Genomic DNA, 21,741 nt, shown 5'->3' with positions numbered 1-21,741 from the left:
GATGAAACAAACAGGTTAGCAGAGGTTATGCATATATGGGTGTGGAAATATAAAACCCAAATTTTTCAAACTTAGGTAGTAATTGATATGGTCTTATGATGACAGGTAAGAAAAGTTCATTTCAGATGCACGGCTTCATTAATGCGAGATGTTTGTAATTCAAATGCGAAATGTTGTGAGAAGGCAACTACGTCGATATTACACAGATTCCAAGACAGCAATGCAAAATATCAATAGTAGTAGGATTTATCTCTGAAGTTGTTCCACTCCACACAAGAAATATCACCGACAGCGATCTTCAACTAATATCCTTTCAACACAATGTAAGGGGGTTTCGTCTTTTATGTTACTGCGGAGGCTAATTAAAATGGCTTCTTTGTTATGTTATAATCGGGAATGCTTCTTTGTTATGTTAAACGCTAAGAAAGCTTTGGGCTAGCAGCTTGTTGTGGTTTAGGGGATGATAAGAGGATGTTACAAACCAACATACATCAAAGTTGCTGGTGAACGCAGCAGGCCAAGCAGCATCTATAGGAAGAGGCGCAGTCGACTATTAGTCCTGACGAAGGGTCTCGGCCTGAAACGTCGACTGCGCCTCTTCCTATAGATGCTGCTTGGCCTGCTGCGTTCACCAGCAACTTTGATGTATGTTGCTTGAATTTCCAGCATCTGCAGAATTCCTGTTGTTTGTTACGAACCAATTGGGATAGTTGTTATGACTTTGGTGTATATGGAAGATTTGTATGCGTGGGGTTTTGGGGGAGAAGGCGGGAGAGCGAGACAGAGGATAGACCAGGTGCTGTGAGTCCGCTAACGGGGTCGGACCCCGAAGAGGGCGTTCGGCGAGGAGAGGAGACGGAGACGGACTCATGTGGAGCGTCTGGTCGACCACCGTTGTTGGTCCCAGGCGGCCGGTCGAGGTGGTCCCAGGGGTCGCAGGGTGAAGAAGAAGGTTCTTGAGCTCCAACTGTTTGGTGCACGAAGAGATTGAACTTTGATAAGTGTGGCGCCTTTTATTTCCCTTTTATATTTTATTCTCTATTAATTATATAGTTCCAGTAATATCTATAAACTGTAAATCATTTAATCGTATCTGGTGTATTGTCTGTTATTTGGGCGGGGTGGGGTACATCACACAACATCCACACAAACTAATTACCCAGTTTGGCGGGGCCGAGGGTTGTTTCCCTAGACGACAGCAAGCCGAGCTACCATCAGGGTGACTGGGGGGGGGGGGCGGGGCTACAACAAGTTGTACCGCACCCCAATTCAGCTACAGGTCATCTCAAAGTGGTGGCCGCAGGATACTCCAACAGAATCCACGTATGGATTATCACCAAGAGTAGCTTATTACAAAGGGGACCCTCTTCAAGGGAACCACCACCCAGGCAAGGGTCGACGCACCGATAGATGCCACACGGTTACCCCAAACACACAACGTGATAGCCATTCATCCAGTTCCACGACAGACGAAATATCTCCAACAGTGATTTGACACAGGGGTGCCTTTCTTCAGTGATCTACCACACCCAGACAAGGGTAAATACACATGTGGTATTCACAAAGGTTTTCCCCTCACCAGAGAACCTACTCCTGTGGATTAACTATGTGACAATCACACTTTCGTAGTCGAATGGAAACAAACTCACCCTCACAGGCTACTTAGAAAGAGAGTCCAAACAGTGATCTCTTTGTCACTAGGTTTCTTCTGCTTCAAACCTATCTCTCCTCTCTTCTGTTCCTGCAAACTTGTTGTAGTTACAGAAAACTTGTGATAGTCATTTATCAATACTCTGGATCGATCTCAACTCACCCCTTTTCGGCTACTGAAAGTTTAAACTAGCGACCGACTCACTGGTGTCTTCCACTGACCAAATCCACCTTGACTCTAACTGCATGTGTCTGTGTGTCTGTGTGTCCTTGTATATTCAAAACAAGCTGCAAGAAACCATAACATCGATTGTCCATCAAATAACTCCACCTCTCTCTCTCTCTCTCTCTCTCTCTCTCTCTCTCGCTCCTCAAACAGTTTCCAAAAGAAGTCAGTCTCATTCTCCCGACATTTTAAAGTGAAAGTCCACAGAAAATATGAACCCTAGGGGCACATAACAGCAGTCAATGACAACTTTTCCTCCCCTTCTCTCTCATCCTTTCTGTACCGACAGGCGACACAGCAATTTAATGACAGGTGTGCCTCTGTATCCAAAACATCAACGGAGTCTGCAGCCATAATATCATTACTGTACCTCCTGCATGCCGAGCGACTGAGCAATTTGCCTCACATCCTTTTCTTCACTCTGCATCTCCAGCACCATTTCATGCCTGCAAAGACAGCCCAACATACGAGAAGAAACGAAAACATCAGAAACTCTCAGACGTCTAACATCTAAGACTGTACATAGTTTGGAGATCCCTACTGGTTTGGATTTGAAACTGCAGAATCTGGAATTCACTCAACAGGCTGAAGAAAGTCATCCTTGTGGTGTTTTGGACAGCGTACTGCTATTGGAGCTGGCGTTGAGATCCTCGGTTGAATTTTGCGATTCACAACGAGGCTAAAATCTGTTTTGCACATTTGTATGGAAACCTACAATGAAATGATTGCTTTCCGTTGACATCCAAACGACCAATATCCCTGAAGATGCATATTCAGATCAGTAGAAATGTCCCCTCTCCACCCAAACATAGTCAACTACTCTACAGTTAGCACCGTTTCTACATTCAGTTTTGGGTATCCTTACGATCCGACCAGGATCTGATGAGGAAGAACCAGAACTCCTTCATTAACAATCCGATCGCCATCGGATATACTTATTGTTGCAGATAGAAAACTTCCATCTTCACCGGAACAGACCGGTGTAATTTTACACAGCTAGCTCAGAGAGCAGACTTTACTGTCTTGCTCGGTGCAACGTCGGCTGGCAATATACAATAATTACAGCGAACTGGCAGCTCAGTAAAGAAAAAAGTGACTGCCCGCAGTTTAGCATCACTGGAGGGCCTGACCGTGTCACGTCCATCAAAGCAGGAAAAGACACCACAATACTGCAAACCTGCTTATCAAGTGCTCGTTCTCGGGGAGAACCACATTTACGTTCGCTGGAATACGGAATGCACATCTACAAATCTTCGATTTCAGAGCCCAAACAGCACTCTCATGCGGAAAGATGAAGATTGAATTCCAGGCCTGCGCTAGTTCACAGATGAGCAGCAAATAGCACTTTGGTTGAGCTACACAAGTGGACGAAGACCTCAGGCATTGTGAGAAGATGGCTTTGCTTCTGGAGCTGGGTTACAACTGTGCGCCGAAACTTCAGATCATGGCACCACCTGCTGGTGTGGATTTGGAACCTCTGAACCGAGACTGACTGCTCAGGGCTGCGAACTCAAACTTGCAGAAAGTTACCTCGGTGCCTTTCCGGCAAGCCGTATTGATGGCATGAACATCGACTTCTCTAACTTCCGCTAATGCCCCACCTCCCCCTCGTACCCCATCCGTTATTTTTTTTTATACACACATTCTTTCTCTCACTCTCCTTTTTCTCCCTCTGTCCCTCTGACTATACCCCTTGCCCATTCTCTCGCTCCCCCCCACCTTGTCTTTCCCATGATCCTCTCGTATCCCCTTTGCCAATCACCTGTCCAGCTCTTGGCTCCATCCCTCCCCCTCCTGTCTTCTCCTATCATTTTGGATCTCCCCCTCCCCCTCCCACTTTCAAATATCTTACTAACTCTTCCTTCAGTTAGTCCTAACGAAGGGTCTCGGCCCGAAATGTCGACTGCACCTCTTCCTAGAGATGCTGCCTGGCCTGCTGCGTTTACCAGCAACTTTAATGTGTGTTGTTGCACAGTTACTGTGAAGGCGCGACTTCTATCTTCCCTTCCCTTGGAGACCAATCAAGTGTGCGAGTGCTGGTACTGCTGGGGCCGAGTGTGTGACGCCGTACCGCTCTGGAATGCGAGCTTCTGATAAGCTATCCTTGTGTTTTGTGATTTGATTGTTTTGAACTCCAACTGCTGACATGTCGGAGCAGTAATGAGTGTAGTCCCATGCCGCCGAGAAGCTCAGTGATACACGATGGATGATCTGCCTAATAAAAGCGGAACCGATCTTCGGAGCCCGAATTGAAACAGCGACTGAAGCATGACACATTTCTGACACAGTCCTTCACTCTACAAAGTGAACTTTGCAGGGAAGCCGACTGTAATCGACTGCACATGGGCGGTTACCATCAATATTCAGGGCAATCAGTTACAGATCTCTGTCTATCGCCTGCAGCACACTGCCATTTGAAGCTGTCCAGAATTCTACCCTGTGTGGGCCAGTGGCGCAATGGAGAACGCGTCTGACTACGGATCAGAAGATTGTAGGTTCGACTCCTACCTGGCTCGCTGGTATCCTTTGCCCGATTCTTATGCACTCCTTGCCAGCTGCCTTCTTTCACCGTTTCCTGGTTCTTACCGCTTACCTGATTTATCACTCACTCCCAAGCTGAAGCCCACCGTTCGATTCAACAACATCTGCCAGTCATCTTTTACTCTACACTCCATTCCAACAAGCCGACTTGACTCGACATTTTAACCTTTGCACTGTTACGTACCCCGAAATGGCTTAAAGAACCAGAAAAACATGGAACACACCTCGAGTCTGGATTTGCTGATAACGAATTATATTTTATTAGTAACTACGTAATAAAGTAACTTATAACCAGATAAATCAAACAGGTTAGCAGAGTTTATGCAGATATAGTTGTGGAAATATTAAACCCAAACTTTTCAAACTTCGGTGGTAATTGATATGATCTTATGAAGACAGGTAAGAAAAGTTCAATTCAGATGCACGGGTTAATTAATGCGAGATGTTTCCAGTCCCAAGGTGGATGTTGTGAGAAGGGAATTACGTCGATATTCCACAGACACTACGAAAGCAATAGAAAATATCAATAGTAGTAGGTTTTTTCTCCGAAATTGTTCCACCTCACACACGAAATATCACCGACAGTGATCTTCAATGAATATCCTTTCAACACATATGGTACCACACCCGAATTCAGCTACGAGACATCTCAAAGTGGTGGCCGCAGGATACACCAGCAGAATCCACGTATGGATTATCACTAACAGTAGCTTATCACAAAGGGGACCCTCTTCAAGGGAGCAACCACCCAGGCAAGGGTCGACACACCAGTAGATGCCCCACGGTTACCCCAAACACACTACGTGATAGCCACTCATCCAGTTCCACGACATACAGAATAACTCCAACAGTGATTTGCCACAGGGGAGCCTTTCTTCGGTGAACTACCACACCCAGACAAAGGGTAAATACACATATGGTATTCACAAAGGTTTTCCCCTCACCAGAGAACCCACTCCTGTGGATTAACTAAGTGACAATCGCACTTTTGTAGTCCAATGGAAACAAACTCACCCTCACTGGCTACTTAGAAAGAGAGTCCAAACAGTGATCTCTTTCTCACTAGGTTTCTTCTGTTTCAAGCCTATCTCTCCCCTCTTCTCTTCCTGCAAACTTGTTCTAGTTGCAGAAAACTTGTGAGAGTCATTTATCAATACTCTAGATCGATCTCAACTCACCCCTTTTCGGTTACTGAAAGTTTAAACCAGCGACTGACTCACTGGTGTCTTCCACTGACTGAATCCACCTTGACTCTAACTGTGTGTGTCTATGTGTCCTTGTATATTCAAAACAAGCTGCAAGAAACCATAACATCGACCAGTATTGCTATTAACTAATAGTAATTATTAGTAACTACGCAATATAGTAATATAAATGCAGATATATCAAATAAATAAGATTAGATTAGATTATGAGGACACGCAGTCCTCTTTTATTGTCATTTAGTAATGCATGCATTAAGAAATGATATAATGTTCCTCCAGTATGTTATCACAGAAACACAAGACAGACCTAGACTAAAACTGACAAAAAACACATAATTATAACATATAGTTACAACAGTGCAAGCAATACCATAATTTGATAGAGAATAGACCATGGGCACGGTAAAAGAAAAAGGCTCAAAGTCTCTCGAAAGTCCCATTATCTCACGCAGACAGTAGAAGGAAGAAAACTCTCCCTGCCATGAGTTTCCAGCGCCGCAAACTTGCCGATGCAGCATCCTGGAAGCACCCGACCACAGTATGACTCTGAGTCCGTCCGAAAATTTCGAGCCTCCGACCAGCCCTCCAACACCGAGCACCGAGCACCATCTCTGCCGAGCGCTTCGACATCAGCCCCGGCCGCCAGCAACAGGCAAAGCCGAGGATTTGGGGCCTTCCACTCCCTTCCCCTCCGGAGATTCTCGATCGCAGCGGCAGCGAACCGGGCATTTCAGAAGTTACTCCAGATCTTCCTCCGTGCTTCTCACGTCTGTCTCGATCCGAATTGTGCACGGCCTCCTACTTACAAATACCGATATCATTCACCGGAGAGCCGCGCGCACTGAGTCGCGCTGCCATCTTCTCCTCCCTCCTCCTCTCCTCCCTCCTGATTAGTAATGATTATATATATAGGTAAGTGTGAAAACCAAGCTTCTTCCAATCTTGGGGTAAATAGATAGTCTTACGATGTTGAGTAAAGTTCAGTTAAGTTCGTGGTATTGAATTGAGTAGTGATGGAGAGAGAGAGAGGGATGATTTGAGTCTTCAGGTGAGCTGACATCGTCGATCTTCCCGTTGTCCTCCGAAATCCTTTAGAAGTCATCGACTGTGCCAACAACAAAGGGTACTGTTCTTCTGTGGTGGAATTATCAACTCAGGCAAGGAAAGGGTTGGACACACGAATAAGTCCCCACCGGTCACACCCTTTTCACACTGCGAGAGCCACTGATCGATCCGCCTGATGGATCCTCCAAAGCGCACCTTTTCTGTGGGCACAACAAAGCTCATTCAGTGTCCAAAACCATGTGTCTCTAGGTCAATCATCTGACCTTCTAGTTATCTCACCGTGCTGAATACCAACTGTCTCTCAAGTAGCTCCTCCCTTCTCTCTCTGTAAGAACTTACAAGCAGGCAGCGTCCTTGCAAAAAGTATAAACAAACTGTGAGCAGTCTTCGCCCCCCTCTCTCTCTCTCTTTCTTTCTCTCTCTTTTTAACAAGGTGTCTGTGTTCCACAACTCTCTCTCTCTCTTTTAAAAACACAGTTCATAGGGGTAATTCAGGATCTCGAAACACTATACTGCTAGCATAGAAGGCATTCTCACAGCAGCCATTACTGTATTGTGCAACGTCCGCTGACAATATACGAAAACGACAGCGAACTGCCTGCTCAGCAAAAAAAGAACTGGTGACTGGCTGCAGTCCACCGTCACTGGAGTATCTGTCCATGTCCATGACCATGAAGGACAGGAAAAGACACCGCGGTCACTGACAATACTCCAGCACTGAATGCACATCTACCTCTTCGACTTCAGAGCCCAAACAGCATTCTCATGCAGAAAGATGATTGGAGTCCAGGCCGGTGGCAGTACATAGATGAGCAGCAAATAGCACCTTAGCTGAGCTACACACCTGGGATAAGACTAACACAATGCGGTAAGATGCCTTTGCTTCTTGGGGTGGCCGAGAACTGCGTGCCGAAACTTCAGATCATGGCGCCACCTGCTGGTGTGGATTTGGAACCGCTGAACTAAGAGTGACTACTGAAGGCTGCCAACGCAGACTTGCCGAAAGTTATCTCGGTGCCTTTCCGGCAAGCTGTATTGTTAGACAGTTGCTGTGAGGGCGCGAGTTATATCTTCTCTGTCCTTGGAAACCAATCAAGTGTGCGGGTGGTGGTACTGCCAGAGCCGCAGGTGTGAAGAACTGGCACTCTGTAATGCGAGCTTCTGAGAAGAATTCCTTGGGTATTTTGTGACTTAACTCCTTTGAGCTCCATTTGGTCACGTGTAGGAAGACTATTGAGCGCAGTCTCATGCCGCCGAGAAGCTCAGTGAACGCAATCTGTATAATAATAGAGGATCCGATCTTTGGAGCCCGATTGCAAGTATCGACCGAAGAACGACGTATTTCTGACTACACGCATCAAATGCTGGAGAAACTCAGCAGGCCAGGCAGCCTCGGTGGAAAAAAGTGTCGACGGTTCGTGCCGAACCCCTTCGCCAGGACTTATCTTCGACCCGAAACGTCAACTTTACTTTTCTCCGTAGATGCTGAGTGGCCTTTTACAGCATTTTACGTGTGTTGCTCGGATAAGCTCCCACTACCTATAAAGTGCTCTAAATAGGGTGTGTCTCTTACAGCTCCTGACAACCAAGTCCAATCCTTGGCCTCCACGTGAGGCTTAGCTACTAGGCCCGGCGGAACTATTTCTACTGACAAGAGAAAGGGCAAAGTCGGACTACTGGCCCCTCAAAACCGGCTGTTACGGGCAGGTGGGGCCCGTCAGTCTTGGACGGCATCCCGTCTAGAAGAAGGAAACCCTGATTTTAAATCTCCCTCGCCATGCGGCCATACCCATCCATAGGAAAGGCTACGGTACTAAACCCCGAGGAAGAAATCCGGAGCTAGGTCCCCAAAGCAGTTTGATGTTGTTTTCAAGTTCACTCTGGTATCGTCTGCGACGACACTGGTGCCCTTCCCTTGACGTGGAGAGAGGGAACCCGCTGCATGAGCAACAGCTACTTCTGCAAATCCTCTCGCCGCGGCTGGCGCCCTGGAAAGGACACTCCAGCATCGCTGTTCGGCGTTGACACAGCACGGGAAGCAGCAGTTTCCAGTGATAAGCCACTGCACTTGATTGGCGTAGAGTGAGGCGCCAGGGGCTGCGTCTAATGGTGGGAGAGGTCCTGGCACCTCCCAGTCCAGCTACCGCCCGCCTCTAACTCGGCAGTCCCTCGTCAAATAGGTACTTCCTCGCCACGGTCCACTTGCTCCACTGGGTGTGTGGGGCTCAGGGAACCCCTGACAGGTGGATCGATAACCTTACACCTGGCTAAAAAAGGAATTGTCAAAAGCCTTCAAGCCAGGTACTTGAAATGTACGGAACAGGACGTCAGGCCTTACAGAAGTCCTGTAAGATATGAGCGAGGCCCGCAAGACCGCACTCATCAACAACGAGCTGAACAGACTACAGATGGCCATTGTCGCTATTCAAGAAACAAGGCTCTCCTCCTCTGGAAGCCTTCGAGAAGAAGACGTCTCCATCATCTGGCATGGAAAGTCACCAGAATAGCCCAGGGGGCACGGTGTTGGCATCGCCATAAGAAACATCCTAGTTGCCGCCATCATACCACCAATCGAAGGAACTGAATGACTGCTCAGGATTCAGCTTCAAACGTCTGTAGGCCTGGTTAGTACAATCAGTGCTTACGCGTCGACATAAAGCTCCACCCAGGAAGCTAAGGACAAGTTCTATGATGAACTCAATGCTGCCATCAGAGAAGTCCCTCCTCAAGAGCCACTATTCTTTCTCCGAGGCTTTTACTCAAGAGTAGGCGGCGACCACCACAGATGGCCCACTTAGTTCGGACAATTCGAAACTAGAAAGATGAATGAAAACGGCCAGCGCCTCCGTAAACTCTGCTGTCAAGGCGACCTCAGTATCCATAACACCTTCTTCAGCACCAAGCCTCAGCACAAAGTGTCATGGAGACATCCGACGTACAAACATTGGCAGCAATCCTGACTGTTCCTAATCATATTATACCTCTCTAAATGTTCATAAATCCTGCCTCTCAGGATATTCTCCATCGATTTATCAACCCCTCCCTCTCCGTCCTCCTCATCTTTCCTACATTCCAAGCGACGCAACAATTTGATGAGACGAGTGCCTCTGAAAACAAAATTCAATGGAGAATGCGAGCATCGATCTCGCTACCTCTCGCATGCTAAGCGAGCGCTCTACCATTTGAGCTAATTCCCCAGCACATTCGATTCACCTCCTGTAATTTGTTCTGCGCCACAAGCACCATTGCATGCCTGTCACTGCTCACCGTTGCACAATCATCAGCTCACAGACACACTTACCTATCAACCAACTACTCAGACGCATATACTGACGCTCTCTGCCACTGTCAATATGCAAATCCCCAAACTACAATTCATTCTCCCCCATGGAAAGAATTATCCTTCTGTCTATTTTTACAACGGACTGTTATAGCAGTTGGAATTAATATCTCTGGTTGAATGTAGCGACTGCTGTTCAGCGCCCAGTCAATTCAGCACATATACACAGAAACCTGCTCTGTAATGCGGCGCCTCCGTGAACATGCATATTCACCTCAGCTGAAATGTGTCTCCTCACCACCCAGATACAATCAACAACACCACTGATAGCAACATTTCAATATTCGCCTTTCCTGGATCATTACGTTCCGGCGGGACCTCATATAGGATCATGTACTCATTGTCGCAGATTGTAAAACACGATCTGCGACTGCACAATCTGCTGGAAAACTACGCTGCTATCATAGAGAGCATTCTCACACCTGCCAATAATGTTTCTTTCTTTGTAGCATCTTCTGACATTATTTGAAATCTACAGCGAAATGTCAAGTCACCTGAAAAGCTGAATGACTGAGGTCCATCATTACTGGACGAATTGTCTGTGTCCTGGACAATGATAAGAAGGACAACCTTTTGACAAGGTCCCACACTGGAGATTAGTGTCCAAACTTAAAGCATACAGTATTGGGGGTAAGGTATTGATGTGGATAGAGAATTGGTTGGCAGACAGGAAGCAAAGAGTGGGAATAAACAGGACCTTTGCAGAATGGCAGGCGGTGACTAGTGGGGTACCGCAAGGCTCAGTGCTGGGACCCCAGTTGTTTACAATATATATTAATGACTGAGATGAGGGAATTAAATGCAGCATCTCCAAATTTGCGGATGACACGAAGCTGGGCGGCAGTGTTAGATGTGAGGAGGATGCTAGGAGGATGCAGGGCGACTTGGATAGGTTAGGTGGGTGGGAATATTCATGACAGATGCAATTTAATGTGGATAAATGTGAGGTTATCCACTTTGGTGGCAAAAACAGGAAAACAGATTATTATCTGAATGGTGGCCGATTAGGAAAAGGGGAGGTGCAACGAGACCTGGGTGTCATTATACACTAGTCATTGAAAGTGGGCATGCAGGTACAGCAGGCGGTGAAAAAGGCGAATGGTATGCTGGCATTCATAGCAAGAGGATTCGAGTACAGGAGCAGGAAGGTACTACTGCAGTTGTACAAGGCCTTGGTGAGACCACACCTGGAGTATTGTGTGCAGTTTTGGTCCCCTAATCTGAGGAAAGACATTCTTGCCATAGAGGAAGTACAAAAAAGGTTCACCAGATTGATTCCTGGGATGGAAGGACTTTCATATGATGAAAGACTGGATCGACTGGGCTTATACTAGCTGGAATTTAGAAGAGTGGGGGAGATCTTACTGAAACTTATAAAACCCTAAAGAGATTGGACAGGCTAGATACAGGAAGATTGTTCCCGATGTTGGGGAAGTCCAGAACGAGGTGTCACAGTTTGAAGATAAAGGGGAAGCCTTTTAGGACAGAGATTACGAAAAACTTCACATAGAGAATAGTGAATCTGTGGAATTCTCTGCCACAGGAAACATTTGAGGCCAGTTCATTGGCTATATTTAAGAGGGAGTTAGATATGGCCCTTGTGGTTCAAGGGATCACGGGGTATGGAGGGAAGGCTGGTACAGGGTTCTGAGTTCATACTGAATGGCGGTGCAGGCTAGAAACATAGAAACATATTAAATAGGTGCAGGAATAGGCCCTTCGGCCCTTCGAGCTTGCACCGCCATTCAGTATGATCATGGCTGATCATCCAACTCAGAACCCTGTACTTACCTTCTCTCCATGCCCCCTGATCCCTTTAGCCACAAGGGCCATATCTAACTCCCTCTTAAATATAGCCAATGAACTGGCCTCAACTGTTTCCTGTGGCAGAGAATTCCACAGATTCACCATTCTCTGTGTGAAGAAGTATTTCCTCATCTCTGTCCTAAATGGCTTCCCCTTTATCCTTAAACTGTGACCCCTCGTTCTGGACTTCCCGAACTTCGGGAACAATCTTAGTGCATCTAGCCTGTCCAACCCGTTTAGAATTTTGGTATGTTTCAATAAGATCGCCCCTCGATCTTCTAAATTCCAGCGAGTATAAGCCCAGTCGATCCAATCTTTCTTCATATGAAAGTCCTGCCATCCCAGGAATCAATCTGGTGAACCTTCTTTGTACTCCCTCTATAGCAAGGATATCTTTCCTCAGATTAGGGGACCAAAACTGCACACAATACTCCAGGTGTGGTCTCACCAAGGCCTTGTACAACTGCAGTAGTACCTCCCTGCTCCTGCAAATGGCCTCCTCCTGCACATATTTTCTATGTTTCTATGTCTATAACACACTGCGGACATCCACACCCTACAAATCTGCTGTTCCAAGAGGTCACTTGAGCAGAGAGCCTTCCTTTCCTCCTCCGGTGCACAATGCACATCCACACCTTCTGTTTCACCGCTCACACTCCAACCCTCTTCCAGAAATATGAAGATTTTTCTTCCGACTTGAGCCGCCACACAGATGAGCAGAAGTAGCACCTTATCTGATCTATGCAAGCGAGATAAGGCCGAGCACAATGCCACTAGATGGCCTTGCTTTGAAGGGCGCCCTCCACCTATATGCCGAAATTCAGATTCTGGCACCACCTGCTCGTGTGGATTTGGAAACGCGGAACTTAGAGTGATTACTAAAAGTCTCCCAACTAAGAGTTGACACTGTTGCATCTGGGCCTTTGTGTCAGTCTCTTCTGTTGTATATTTACTATGAAGGCCAGAGTTCTATAGTCTTGTTTCTTTAGGACCAGTGAGAGTAGCGCTGGTACTGTCAGATCAGCAAGTGTAAAGAATCTCAAATGTGACCCAGTGATAAGCATCCCTTGAGTATTATGTGGTTAGATGCCTCCGTATTCTATCCCGTCACCAGTCGGAGCACTTCGGAGTGCACTCTTATGCGACCAAGAAGCTATGTGGTACTGAACTGATAACCTGTGTGATAAAAGTAGTACGGACCATTCGATCCGGATTCGAACCAGCGACCTAAGGATGACTCCATTTCCTCTACAGTCCTCCACTCTACCAACTGAGCTATCGAAGAAAAAACGAAAGCAAGCTGCCTCACCTTGGCTCTAGCGACAATGTTCATGGAGATTTGTTCCTGGTGTCTGTCGACCGATGGCAAAAGCCTGCCAATTGCAGCTATCTAATCCTTGTAGCACTGGGGGCCACTGGCAACCGGATGACGCATCTGATCGCGCTTCTGACAATTCGAGGTATGACTCTAACACAGCTCTTTGTTATTCTTTGCCCATTCAAATTAAAGCCTTGTCAGATGTCTCATTTCACCCAGTGTCCAGGACAATTGCCTTCTTACCACTTTTCTGATTTATTACTGACTTCTCGCCGGAATTTCATAGAAACATAGAAACATGAAAAACTACAACACAATTCAGGCCTTCGGCCCACAAAGCTGTGCCGAACATGTCTCTACCTTAGAACTACCTAGGCTTTACCCATAGCCCTCTATTTTTCTAAGCTCCATGTAGCCATCCAGGAGTCTCTTAAAAGACTCCTATCGTTTCCGCCTCCACTACCGCCTTCAGGCCATTCCACACACTCACCACTCTCTGCGTAAAAAACTTACCCCTGACATCTCCTCAGTATCTACTTCCAAGCACCTTAAAACTGCGCCCTCTCATGCTAGCCATTTCAGCCCTGGGAAAAAGCCTCTGACTATCCACACGATCAATGCCTCTCATTATCTTGTACACCTCTATCAGGTCAGCTGTCATCCTCCGTCGCTCCAAGGAGAAAAGGCCGAGTTCACTCAACCTATTCTCATAAAGCATGCTCCCCAAACCAGGCAACATCCTTCTAAATCTCCTGTGCACCCTTTCTATGGTTTTCGGATCCTTCCTATAGTGAGGAGACCAGAATGGAGCACAGTCCTCCAAGTGGGGTCTGACCAGGGTCCTATATAGCTATAACATTACCTCTCGGCTCCTAAACTCAATCCCACGATTGATGAGGGCCAATGCACCGTACGCCTTCTTAACCACAGAGTCAACCTGCATACCAGCTTTTGAGTGTCCTATGGACTCGGACCCCAAGATTTCTCTGATTCTCCACACTGCCAAAAGTCTTACCATTAATGCTATATTCTGCTACCATATTTGACCTGCCAAAATGAACCACCTCACACTTATCTGGGTTGAACTCCATTGCCACTTCTCAGCCCAGTTTTGCATCCTATCAATGTCCCGTTGTAACCTTTGACAGCCCTCCACACTATCCACAACACCCTCAACATTTGTGTCATCAGCAAATTTATGAACCTATCCCTCCACTTCCTCATCCAGGTCATTTATAAAAATCACAAAGAGTAGGGGTCCCAGAACAGATCCCTGAGACACACCTCTGGTCACTGGCCTCCATGCAGAAAATGACCCATCTGCAACCACTCTTTGCCTTTTGTGGGCAAGTCAGTTCTGTATCCACAAGGCAATGTCCCCTTGAATTCCATGACTCCTTACTTTCTCAATAAGCCTTGCATGGGGTACCTTATCAAACGCCTGCTGAAATCCATGTACACCACGGCTACGGCTCTACCTTCATCAATGTGCTTAGTCACATCCTCAAAAAATTCAATCAGGCTCGTAAGGCACGATTTTCCTTTGAGAAAATCATCCTTTACTGAAGCATCAGCTGACAGTTCCCTTTTCCTTGTATCTCCTTTCTAAAGGAGACTAAATTGGCTGGGGTCTGAAAGTGAAGAAATCGCGAATCCAACTGCTCAAGGAGGTATTGGGGTTAAGAGTGAAGCTGATTGATTAGTTTTGAGGGGAATACAGTACTGAATGCTGAGGTATAGTCGAAAAAGTGCATTTTGATTTGTGCATCTTTCTGCCCATATGTGCCAGGGTTCAGTGACGAGCCAAAGAGATAGGATCTGCAGTCCATCTGTTCTCCTGATAGGCAAGTTGGAGCGGATCCAAGTAGCTTCTCAGGCAGGAGTTGATAGGCTTCATTACCATCCTCTCAAAATGCTTCATCACTGTGGATGTAACTTCTACTAGATGATCGTCATTTGGGCCAGTTTCTGCGTTCTTCTTAGACACTTTCAAACCCTTTTCCTCACTTGCACCCAACCACCGACTAATACAAACAGACAGTCTTTCAACTCCAGGACAGGCTTCCTGTCTTCTGCTTAGAAGCTTCCGTCATTAAGCTTCAACCTCAAACATTAGATTGACCCTCGGGCTCCAAACTTCGTTACCTTCCCAGATAAGCCAATATTGGAACACCGACCTCTTGGCTAGACCTCTGGGTGCGCTGACTGACCAGCCCTGGTACCTTCTCATACCTTCTGATTGCACAGATATGTGATCCCGGGAACCACAGACTTGGGACGGCCCAGCTACCACAGATTGCCTTCGTCACCCTTCGAGCATGGATTGCGGAGCGAAGGCCTGACACTAACTCCTCCACATCCCTATCCCTAAAACCTCAAAGGATCTCTATCTCCCAAACGTAGAGTCAAGGAATCATAGAGAAGTACAGCACAGAAACAGCCCTTTGGCCCATCTAGTCTATTATTCCGCACTCTCACGACCCTCTGAGTGATGCAGTTTCCCCTCTCATGATCCACTGAGTGAAGATTCCTCTCATGTTGCCTTTACATTTCACACCTTTCACCCTTAACTCATGACCTCTGATTGTAGTCTCACCCAACATCAGTGGAAAAAGCCTGCTTACATTTACCTCATCTATACCTGTCATATATTTTGTACCTCCATTAAATCTCCTCTCAATCTTCTACATTCGAAATAAAATACAGGCTTAATCTATTCAATCTATCCTTATAACGCAAGTGTCACGTACCCCGTGACGGGTTAAAGAACCAGCAGAAATTGATAACAGTTTGGAGTCCAGTATTGCTATTAACTAATGATATTTATTAGTAACTACGCAATACATTAATATAAATGAAGATAAATCAAACAGGTTACAATGATTATATATAAGTAACTGTGGAAATACATGAAAACCAAGCTTCTTCAAATCTAGGGGTAAAACTATAGTCTTACGATGATGAGTAAAGTTCAGTTCAGTTCCTGGTATTGAGTTGAGTAGTGATGGAGAGAGAGAAATTTGAGTATTCAGGTGAGCTGACGCCGTCGATCTTCCCTTTGTCCTCCAAAATCCTTTAAAAGTCACCGACTGTGACCACAACAAAGGGGACCGTTCTTCTGTGGTGGAATCATCAACCCAGGTGAGGGTTGCACATGAATAACTCCCCACTGATCACACCCTCTACACACTGCAAGAGCCACTGATCGATCCCACAAAAACCCACTTTTTCTGTGGGCACAACAAAACTCATTCAGTGTCCAAAACCATGTGTCTGAGGTCTATCATCTGACCTTCTATTTATCTCCCTGTGCTGAGTGCCAACTGTCTCTCAAATAACTCCTCCCTTCTCTTTCTGTAAGAATGTACAAGCAGGCAATATCCTTGGGAAAGTATAAACAAACTGTGAGCAGTCTTGGTCCCTCTCTCTCCTTCTTTCTCTCTCTCTTTTTAACAAAGTGTCTGTTGTTGAGCACCTCTCCCTCTCGCTCTCTCTTCAAAAGCACAGTTCATAGGGGTAATTCTGGGCAGGGCAAACATGGACCTCAAAATGTTGTAAGGTCAGAATAAGTGCTAGCAATTCTTTTTCAACAGTTGAATCATTTCTCTGGTGCACATTAAATTTCTTTGAGAAATGTCATCTACACCCTTCTGTAACAGTACTGCCCCAGCAGTTTCATCACTAGCGTCTGCTGCTATCGAGAATGGTTTTAAAAAATCAGGTGCTTTCAGCACAGGATGGTTTTCATACGTTCAAATGCCTCCTGGTAAAAATCACTCCACACAAATCTTTCACTCTTCCCTAGAAGTTTTGTTAGGGGGAGAGCGATGTCTGCAAAGTTCTTACAAACCTTAGGATAATACCCAACCATTCCCAAAATCCTTATTAAAGCTTTCTTGCTTGTCGGAACAGGAACATCAGCAATAGCTTGAACCTTGACCTGTACAGGAGCCAGTTGTCCTTGGCCTACCACATAGCCCAGATATGTAACTGTGCCATGACCAAACTCACTTTTAGCGAGGTTCACAGTAAGACTGGCCTTGGAAAATCTGTCAAACAGTTTTCAACCGCTGTAATATGGTCTTCACAGTAGTCATTCCAGACTACTAAATCATCGGTAGAAACCCCTGTGTTTTTTGCCCCCTAACTATCAACTCATGTCCTCTTGCTTGAATCTCCCCTACTCTCAATGGAAAAAGCCTATCTATGTCAACTCTATCTATCCCCCTCATAATTTTAAACACCTCTATCAAGTCCCCCGCAACCTTCTACGCTCCAAAGAATAAAGACCCAACTTGTTCAACCTTTCTCTGTAACGTAGGTGCTGAAACCCAGGTAACATTCAGGTAAAAGTCTGCGTCCTGGACACACTTAACAAACTCTGCCCCATCTAAACCCTTGGAACTAATCAGGTGTCAATCAATATTAGGGAAGTTAAAGTCACCCATGATAACAACCCTGTTAGTTTTGCACCTTTCCAAAATCTGCCTCCCAATCTGCTCCAAGGTGTCTCTGCTGCTACCAGGGGGCCGATAAAATACTCCCAATAGAGTAACTGCTCCCTTCCTTTTCCTGACTTCCACATGTAGCTCCCCCCCACCCCCGCCCCCGGCCACCCTCAGGGTCACTCGGCTCGCTGTCGTCTAGGGAAACAGCCCTCGGCCCCGGCAAACTGGGTAATTCGTTCGTGTGGATGCTGTGTGAGGTACCCCACACCGCCCAAATAACAGACAATACACCAGATGCAATTAAATGATATACAGTTTATAGATATTACTGGAACTATATAATTAAGAGAGAATAAAATATAAAAGGAAAATAAAAGGCGCCACACTTATCAAAGTTCAATCTCTTCGTGCACAAAGACCGTTGGAGCTCAAGGACCTTCTTCTTCACCCTGCGACCCCCTCGGACCACCTCGACCGGCCGCCTGGGACCAACAACGGTGGTCGACCAGACGTTCCACACGAGTCCGTCTCCGTCTCCTCGCTGAACTCCCTCCTCGGGGTCCGACCCCGTTAGCGGACATCACAGCACCTCGTCCATCCTCTGTCTCACTCTCCCGCCTTCTGCCCCAAAACCCCGCGCATACAGTATCTTCAAATACACCAAAACCATAACAACTATCCCAATTGGTTAATAGCACTTCCTTATCAAAGTAAAGCAAAACAAGCTGTTAGCGCAAACTTTCTCAACGTTTAACACAACAAAGCCGCATTCCCCAGATTAACATAACAAAGACCCCATTTTAATTAGCCTCCGCAGTAACATAAAAGTCGAAACCCCCTTACACATCCATACTGACTCAAAAGAGAATTCTGCTACATTACCCCCCCCCCCTTTCTGTAGCTGTAATAGTATCCCTGACCAGTAATGCCACCCCTCCTCCCCCTCCCCCCATCCCTTTTTAAGCACTGAAATCCAGAAATATTGAGAATCCATTCCTGCCCTAGTGCTAGCCAAGTCTCTTTAATGGCCAGTACATCATAATTCCATGTATGTATCCAAGCTCTCAGTTCATCACCTTTGCTCCTAATGCTTCTTGCATTGAAGTACACACACTTTAGCCCTTCTACCTTCCTATCTTTACACCCTTTATTCTGCTTCTCTTTCTCAAAGCCTCTGTATATGTTAGTTCTGGCTTTACTCCATACACTTCTTTCACTGCTCTATCGCTCTGGGTCCCATCCCCCTCGCAAATTAGTTTAAACCCTCCCGAACCATGCTAGCAAACCTACCTGCAAGGATATTGCTACCCCTCGAGTTCAGGTGCAATCCATCCAATCTGTACAGAACCTTCCCCAGAAGAGATCCCAATGATCCAAAAATCTAAAACCCTGCTCCCTGCACCAACTCCTCAGCAACTCATTCAACTGCCATCTGCTCCAATTCTTACCATCTCTGTCATATAGCACTGGCAGCAATCCTGAGAACGTCACCCTTGAGGTCCTGTTCTTCAGCCTTCTGCCTAGTTCCCGAATCTCACGCTTCAGGACCTCATCCCTCTTCCTGCCTATGTCGTTGGTCCCAACATGTATCACGACCTCTGGTTGCTTTCTGGATGTCATGCACCTGGTCGGAGACATCCCGGACCCTGGCACCCGGGAGGCAACAAACCATGCGGGTGTCCTTCTCACGTCCACAAAATCTCCTGTCTGCACCCCTGACTATAGAGTCTCCAATAACGACAGCTCTCCTCTTCTCCGTCCCACCCTTCTGCACCACAGGGTCAGACTCAGTGCCGGAGGCCCTGCCACCGTGGCTCACACCTGGTCGGTCGCCCCGCCAACAGTATCCAGGACGGTAAACTTATTATTCATGGGAATGGCTACAGGGGTGCTCTGCTCTACCTGTCTGCTCACCATCGCTTTCCCCCGTCTGACCTTCACCCAACGACATGCTTCCGACAGCCCAGGTGTGACTACCTCCCTGTAGCTCTCATCTATGACTGCCACATTCTCCCTTATGAGTCGAAGGTCATCCAGCTGCTGCTCCAGATTCCTTACACGGTCTTCCAGATCGCCCAGCCGTATGCACTTCTGGCAGGTGTGACTCTGCGGGAGAGGGGACTTCCCCCAAGACTGCCACATCTCACATGAGAGGCACATCACCGTCTCAGGAGGCTAACTGGGAACAGGCTAACTGGGGACTAACTGAGAACAAGCTCGTCCTCCGCCTTTTGTCGTCGAGGTCTCTCGAGTCAAAGCTTCAAAGCTCCACTCCTTCACTGGCCAACTCACTCACTGGCTGCTTTCCACAGGCTGCTCCGCTTGAGCTATCCCTCTATTTATTTGTTTGAGCTGTTCAAACTGCTTGGTCACCTGACCTCGATTGCCCAATCAGCTGCTTTCTGCTAAATCTGAGCTATTCAAATCTTGATTGACTTGATTGCACAGTACAACTGCCAAAACTGCCAGTATCTCTCGAATCAAAGCCTCAAAGTTCCACTCCTTCACTGGCCCACTCACTCACTGACCGCTTTCCATCACTGTCCATAAACAGGAAACTGAAGATTAACCTCCCCTTTGTCCCCAAACTCAATTTAAAACAAAACTAAACCTGAGTCGAGATTGCTGACACTCAGAGACTTGGCTTTTGTGACTGTATGTTTTCTGCTATCGTAATTATACAGGCCACATGTGCCTTGTGCTGCTATTGGTACTGTGGTTTCCTCTCGGCTCTGGAGGAAAGCTGTTTCATTTGGCAGCTTTCATTTGTATGGTTGAATGACAATTAAAGTTGGCGGAGACCGCAGCTCGGCGCAATCGCGACAGCTCCCCCTTGCAACAGTGAAGAGGGCACGTTAGATGAGGACAACAGGCCCGAAAAGCGATGAGACAAAGATAACTGGCGGCTGATGCGGAAATGAAGCGTGAGCTTTCTGGTGAGGAGTCAGTTATAAATGGTAAGAAGGAAATTGGCCAGGAAGCGGGGTGAAAGAGGACAGCTGACGAGTTTGCAAAAGAATGAGGAAAACATCACCGAGCCAGGTAGGAATCGAACCTACAATCTTCTGATCCGTAGTCAGACGCGTTATCCTTTGCGCCACTGGCCCCCTTCGCTTATCGGAAACCACTGTCAGTGCTAGACTACTTCAAAACGTACGACAAGTCGACGTTTCGGACCCACACGGCAGACACGCAGCTGTCACTCAGCTCCAGAAACATTGTCCGCAGGCAGGAGTTCCCAACCTGTTTTATCACATGGACACTAGTCTGGGACTCCGTGTCACAGGGGTCCACGCGGAGCACCCTGTTCGTGCCTTTCCTTCGATATGTTGACTGATCGTTTCCATGGATGCTGCCCGACCTGCTGAGTTCCTCCAGCGTGTTGTGAGTCTCACTAGTTTGGGACTACGTGTCGCAAGGGTCCACGCCGAGCACTCCGTTTGCGTCTTTCCTTCGATAGCTCAGCTGGTAGAGCGGAGGACTGTAGAGACAAAAGCTGACATCCTTAGGTCGCTGGTTCGATTCCGGCTCGAAGGACTAGCTCTTTTCTTATGCTAATCATCACTTCCATATCACAGACCTACTTACTGGCACAATACTGCTCTCAGAACTGCCCGGTCACCTAACCAGATGGAAGGCATCAGATCACAGAAGGCTCTCGGCCCCAAACCTCGCCTGTCTACTCTTTCCCACAGATGCTGCCTGGCCTGCTGACTTCCTCCAGCGTTTTGAGCGTGCAAATATCTCGCGTTTGTCATACAAATTGAGCTTATTTCAGGGTAAAATTCCAGAGTGCCAGCTCTTCACACAAGCTGCTCTAGCCTGGCATGGAAACACGAATGCCCAGCAATGCAAAGCTCTACACAGAAAATGATGGATACAGTCCAGTCCAGCATTTGAAAGATCCCTCACACCATTGAGCACTTCTTCACAGATCACGGTCACAAGAGTCTTTCATTAAGGATCCCCACCATTCGAAGCTGTGCTACTCTTTTCTGGCGCAAATGATCAATCCCGTGTCACGGGGCAGCTTGGTGACATAAGACTGCACTCGGGACTGCTCCGACACGTCACCAGATGGAATACAGATGCACCAAATCACACAATACCCATCGCGAGCTTGTCTCGGCCCAGCATTCCAG

At 46.9% G+C, this 21,741-nt stretch overlaps 4 non-coding genes across 4 annotated transcripts; 2 read left to right on the top strand and 2 right to left on the bottom strand.

Moving 5' to 3' along the window:
- Positions 1-4,319: 4,319 nt before the first annotated feature.
- trnar-acg (transfer RNA arginine (anticodon ACG)) lies at positions 4,320-4,392 on the top strand. The gene has a single exon. It is a non-coding gene; the product is annotated as a tRNA-Arg (tRNA).
- Positions 4,393-9,811: 5,419 nt separating this feature from the next.
- On the bottom strand, positions 9,812-9,884 carry trnaa-agc (transfer RNA alanine (anticodon AGC)). The gene has a single exon. It is a non-coding gene; the product is annotated as a tRNA-Ala (tRNA).
- Positions 9,885-20,633: 10,749 nt separating this feature from the next.
- Positions 20,634-20,706, bottom strand: trnar-acg (transfer RNA arginine (anticodon ACG)). The gene has a single exon. It is a non-coding gene; the product is annotated as a tRNA-Arg (tRNA).
- Positions 20,707-21,049: 343 nt separating this feature from the next.
- On the top strand, positions 21,050-21,136 carry trnay-gua (transfer RNA tyrosine (anticodon GUA)). Its single transcript is given in 2 exon segments — positions 21,050-21,086; positions 21,101-21,136. It is a non-coding gene; the product is annotated as a tRNA-Tyr (tRNA).
- The last annotated feature ends 605 nt before the right edge of the window (positions 21,137-21,741 follow it).

The sequence above is a fragment of the Mobula hypostoma genome, chromosome 1 (assembly GCF_963921235.1).
Source record: "Mobula hypostoma chromosome 1, sMobHyp1.1, whole genome shotgun sequence".
Taxonomy (NCBI): Eukaryota; Metazoa; Chordata; class Chondrichthyes; order Myliobatiformes; family Myliobatidae; genus Mobula; species Mobula hypostoma.
The sequence above is the reverse complement of the archived record's forward strand: the minus strand, read 5'-3'. Positions and strand labels throughout refer to the sequence as shown.